Consider the following 6000-nt stretch of genomic DNA (forward strand, 5'->3'; position numbering starts at 1 on the left):
TAATGTGTATGTGTGTGTATGTATGTGTATGTGTGTGTGTATATTTGTGGGTGTATATATGTGTGTGAATATACATGTGTGTGTATGTGAATGTGTGTGTATGAATGTCTGTTTGACCGAAGTATCAAACTAAAACTTAAATTTAATAGGGTATGGGGGTCGACTTTCCCCTTCCCACCATTGGTGCCCCTAGAGGCCTCTAGAGGGCGTAGCCGCTAGTCCTTATATAAATTAAAATGTTTGGGGGGTTTAATTTTTTTCTAGTGGCTATTTCTCTTAGGTGGATGAAGCTACTCTCCACAAAAAGAGCTATTAACCTTTACAGTATCTACATATGTAAAGGAGAACCATATCGGTCCAGTGGTTAGCGAGTTCCATTGATACACAAGACTGTTTCTTTTATATAAGGATTATTATATATAGTCCCTTTCGTGGCAACGCCTTTTAAGGTGCGTTTTGTCGTATTTTTAGAGTAGATTTTGATTTTAGGTTATGTGATTACCTCGCAGGGTTAGGGCTAGAAATAGGAGAAAAGCTGCTATAAAAAAAACGACGAAACGGCCCTTAAGAGGCGTTGCCACGAAAGGGACTATTCCCGGATTATCCTGTTCTATTGATTTAAAACTGTGATACTTGCGTGGTATTGAAGACCCACTCTCCATAAACTATTCAGGGATCTAAAGGGATAAGACTATCCCCAATGATGATACACGAAATTACCCCTCCTATAGATTATAATTAATTGTTGAAACAAACTAACCAACCAATCAAAAATCAATAAAAAAATTCTCCAAATTATTAAGCCACCAAATAAAAAAAACATTATAATATATTTTCCGGGGACTAGTGTAATAAATATCCCAATGTCCCCTCCCTCCCTACTATAAACTATTCAGGGGTAAGGGAATTGCCAATGAAAGATACTTTTATCCCCCTCCGAATAAGTTCAAGCTATAAGTATAATATTTGTATTACTAGCGGCTTTGCACCTAGAGGCCTCTAGGGGCACTTAAGTAAGGGAAGGAAAGATCATTCCTCCATTTTTAATTTTAGTTTTAAGAGAAACATAAAAACAAGGATGACAACATCCATAAGTAGCGAAGCACAAAAAATCGTGGATGGAAATACGTAAAAGTAGATTTAAAGTGTATTTATGAAACAAGAATAGATTTATTGGAGAAAATAAACACGAAACCTTGTTTTATTTTTAATGATGACGACGGTCAAAGTAGATTACATAAAAGATTCTCATAACAATGGGAAAAATTTTTTTGATACTGATATCCCAAAAAAGTTTGAAAATTGGACCAAAAACACCAAATATTTGGGAAAATGTGTAAAACATATAAAAATAGCCAAAAACCTGATAAAAGGCAGTCTGACCGCCATGGTTGTTATCTTTAAACGACGGGAAATTTAATTTTGATATCTATAACTGAAAAAAAATTTGGAAAATCGGACCATAAACACTGAAGATATGGAGAATAATGTGAAAAAATACAAAAATAGCCTAAAACCTGCAAACAGGCAGTCTGGCAGTCATGGTCGTTTTCTTTAAACGACGGGAAATTTAATTCTTATATATATAACTGAAAAATTTTGAAAATTGGACCATAAACACTGAAGATATGGTGGAAATGTGAAAAATACAAAAATAGCCTAAAACCTGCAAAATGGCAGTTTGGCCGTCATGATTGTTTACTGTAAACGACAGGAAATTTAATTTTGATATCAATAACTAAAAAAAATTTTAAAATCGGACCATAAACACTGAAGATATGGAGAAAGATGTGAAAAATACAAAAATAGCCTAAAACCTGCCAAAGAGCGGTTCGACCGCCCTTGATGTTTTATAGTTAATTGTGCTCCTTAATAATGGGACTTTTGTCAAAAAAATTCAGCTGTCTACCTTTAATAGGAGCCGAGAAAATCACGTTTCCCCTATTCTGTCTCATGACGGACAGACGGACGGACATTGTGAATTATAGAGTAGCTTCGCTACTAAAAAATGTTGGTGTCATTTTTTTGGGAGATTTCTCCTGGGTGGAAGAAGATATAAAAACCTTCACAGGACATATGAAAAGCTTTACTGAAAAGAAAAACAATATCTATATGGTGGTTAGCGAGATTCTTTGCTACACACACACAAACACACACACACACACAGAAAAACATCGTGTTACTTTTATATAAGAATGTATTTTTAAAATCATGATCTCATCCCTACAAGTATTGTTTAATTTTAATGTTTCAGGTATCTAAAGGGATAAGACAATGGCCGCTAAATTGATATACTTTCCCAATGATGATAACCAACATTACCCCTTCTGTAGCGTAAACTAAGTGGTTCAAATGTTTGAACACTCAACCTAAAAAAACAACCAATCACAATTCACTAAAGCCCTGAAAGGTGTTAAGCAAACCAATAAGAAAACGTTATTATAAAACTTTGGGGACTAGTGTAATAAACAGTCCATTGTCCCCTCTCTGTCTGGTAATGTTTACTTTTAGAGATAAGCAAAATATATAACACATAAAACTTAAATTTTTTAGGAAAAATTAAAAATGCATATTTTAAATTCAAAAGAGAACGATTGTGCCCATAAGCAGTCAGGGATCTAAAGGGATAAGACAATGGTTGATTAATTGAATGATGATTTACAAAATTACCCCGTATGTAGATGAATATCAGTGGTTGAACCGTTTGAACACTCAACTTAATGAATCAACCTATAAGATTTCACGAAAATCCCCAAAATTGTTAAGCAAACCATTAAGAAAACGTAATTATAAAACTTTAGGGATTAGTGTAATAAAGAGCCCATTGTCCCCTTTCTTGCGATAAGTAGAGCAGTAAGCTATAAATAAATAAACAGCTGGCAGTGGCTAAGGATGGCCGCAGATGTAGGCAGCTGTGGATGGCAGTTTATTGTGAATGCGACTGCAGCTTTGTCTAGATAATCGGCCATTGTCTTATCCCCGCTATTGTCTTGAATAATATATTTTTATTCTAAATTAATAATTAAATATTTTAGCAAAAAATCGTCCAAATCTTTTTGTAAAAATCTTTGAAATGTTTTTGGTATCTTTCTGAGAAAATTAAACATGTTCTGTAATAAAATGTTTTGCCTCACGGAATACTTTGGAATTGTTTCTTATACTTGTTCTTTACTATTCAACAAGGTAAAATATTTTCTCGTATTCATTCGAATCCGGTGGATAGGAACCGGTTCTCATCCATACGAAAAAACTATGTCTAGCATCGTATTATATCCACCTTCTTACGAATATAGAAATGTACAATCATAAGATTAAAACCAGTTTTTTAGTCGGTGCCTTCGGCACCTCGGGGCTAAAAAAACTAGTTTTAATCTCATAATTGTACTTTCTATATCCGCGGAAAGCCGTTTATAATACGATGCGAGAAATAACTATTCTCGTATTCATTTGAATCCGGTGGATAGGAACCGGTTCTCATGAATACGAAAAAACTATGTCTAGCATCGTATTATATCCAGTTTTCTACGAATATAGAAATGTACAATCATAAGATTAAAACTAGTTTTTTTAGCCGGTGCCTTCGGCTAAAAAACTAGTTTTAATCTTATAATTGTACATTCGGTGCCTTCGGGCTAAAAAACTAGTTTTAATCTTATAATTGTACATTCTATATCCGCGGAAAGCCGTTTATAATACGATACGAGAAATAACTATTCCCGTATTCATTCGAATCCAGTGGATAAGAACCGCTTCTCATCCATACAAAAAAACTATGTCTAGCATCGTATTATATCCAGCTTTATATATCTTAAGATATAATATGATGCAGGAAATAACTAATAATAATTTCCTTAAAGTTTTTAGTCGAGCATATAAATTCCCCTCCCCTATTTTAATACAGAATGTTTCTTGTTAAGAGAACTTTATTGAAAGTTGAAAAAAAAGTTTGGGGGAGGGAGGTATTTTTTCTAGAGTTGATTTCTCTTCAGAGGGGGATGGTACCCTCCAACTTTGACAAAATGCCCCCCCCCCCCCCCCCAACCGTTAAGGGTTAAAGTGAACCATATCGGTTCAGCGGTTAACAAGAACCTTCAGTACAAACATACACACAAACATCCTGTTACTTTTATATGAAAAATATTTTTATTTCAAATGAAAAATTCAATAGTTTTTGGAAAAATCTTTGAATTAATTTTGAGATATTTTTCTGAGAGAATCAAACAAAGTTCAGGTTGTTCTGTTAAAAAATACGTTGCTTCATGGAATACTTTCTTTTGGCATCTTTGTTTTCTATACTTTTTTATACAGGTAAAATATTATAATAATTATGATAGCCTATATTGGGTAGTGTGTAAACCAGCAGGGTTTTAGCAAATATTGCCCGACAGATTAAAAATTTATGGGGGTGGGGTGGTGCTTTAGTGCTTGATAGTGACTTTGAGGGAAAGTAGCAAATATCAATAATTAGATTACTAATATAATATAACACTGATAAGCAGATACAAATATGCAGTTAGCAAGATTTAACAGATAAACATAATTATACTTTGTATTAAAGCTTCAAATAAGTCCTATTACTGTTAATTAAAATATAATATTGGAAAAATTCTAATAATTAGTATTTTCTTTAAACAAGGATGGCAACATCCATAAAAGCGAAGCTTCAAAATGGTAGGACAAACGAACATCAACACTTGTAGAGTGCCATAACTGAATAATCAGAATATAAATGTATAAAATTAGAAACAAAATTTAAGCAAATTTGTTGAAAAACTGCGCTAGTGCAGTATAATGTTTAAGAACATACTTACATTTTTAGGACTTGAGTATAGAGATGCTTTGCATATAACATTGTACTTTGTTGTCCTAGGAATCAGTATTTCAAAAATCAGATCAATCGAATGATCATATAAAAATTTGTTGTTAGAAAAGTTAAAAATCAACATGTTTAAAATGGACGTACGGACATTCTGGTAACGATTATAGAGTTGCTACGCTTTCTAAATTGTACCTAACTACTACAGGAATCACCATGCAAAGTTTGTTTGGGTATCTTTGTTTTCTATACTTTTTATACAGGTAAAATATTATAACTATTGGTGTATTTCCTAAAAGTGACTAGTCGAGAAAAAAAACCTTTTATTTTAGAATAAATTGTTTGTTTGTTAACCACTTTAGGTCAGCTTATGTTTTGAGGGTAGTGTTACGTTTGTTTGTCAATTACGAACCCGGTATTAGTGTCTTAGAAATTATCTTAGTGACGTAACTAAAAACGAGGGATTAGAGGGGAGGTGGGAAAGGTAACCCCTAAAAAAGAGATGGATAATAGAGGTGATTGATAATTGATAATTGATAAAGAAAATGTAGGAAATAATTTATACTCTCTGTACTTTCTACCATAGATTAATTAATTTGTATTTTCTAGACAAGGATGACAACATCCATAAAAACGAAGCACAAAAATCAGAAGGTAGAACAAACGCACAATAGCTAGAGTGTCAGAACTTAATAAGCAGAATATTAATTTTGAAGTCTAAATGAAATTGCACATAAATTTGTTGCAAAATTGCGTAAATATAGCATACAGTAAAAGGACATACTTCCGTGCAAAATTTGAAATCAATAGTATAATTCTAATATGTCTAATAAATGTTGTCAAAAAAAGGTTGAAAAAAGTCCGCATATTTGATTAAATTTTTCTTAAAATCCGCATATTATGTTGATATAAACTATAATATATTATCACTAGCAGTAACATCACTAGAAGCTTTTAGGGTGGTAAGGGGGAAAGTTCATTCTTCCAATTTTCAATTTAAGTTTTAAAACAAAGAAGTAAAATTGCGGAGATGGTACTTTTTTTCTAGGTGTTATTTTTTTTGGAGAGTGGAGAGCCCTCTTCCTAAATAGTTATAAACTTTTCTATACCTATAATAAGCTTCACTGTAAAGAAGAACCCTTTAGGTTCAGCGGTTAACAAGATCCGTTGCTACAGTCAAAAAA

The sequence above is a fragment of the Acartia tonsa genome, chromosome 15 (genome assembly GCF_053477335.1).
Source record: "Acartia tonsa isolate MP-2025a chromosome 15, ASM5347733v1, whole genome shotgun sequence".
Taxonomy (NCBI): domain Eukaryota; kingdom Metazoa; phylum Arthropoda; class Copepoda; order Calanoida; family Acartiidae; genus Acartia; species Acartia tonsa.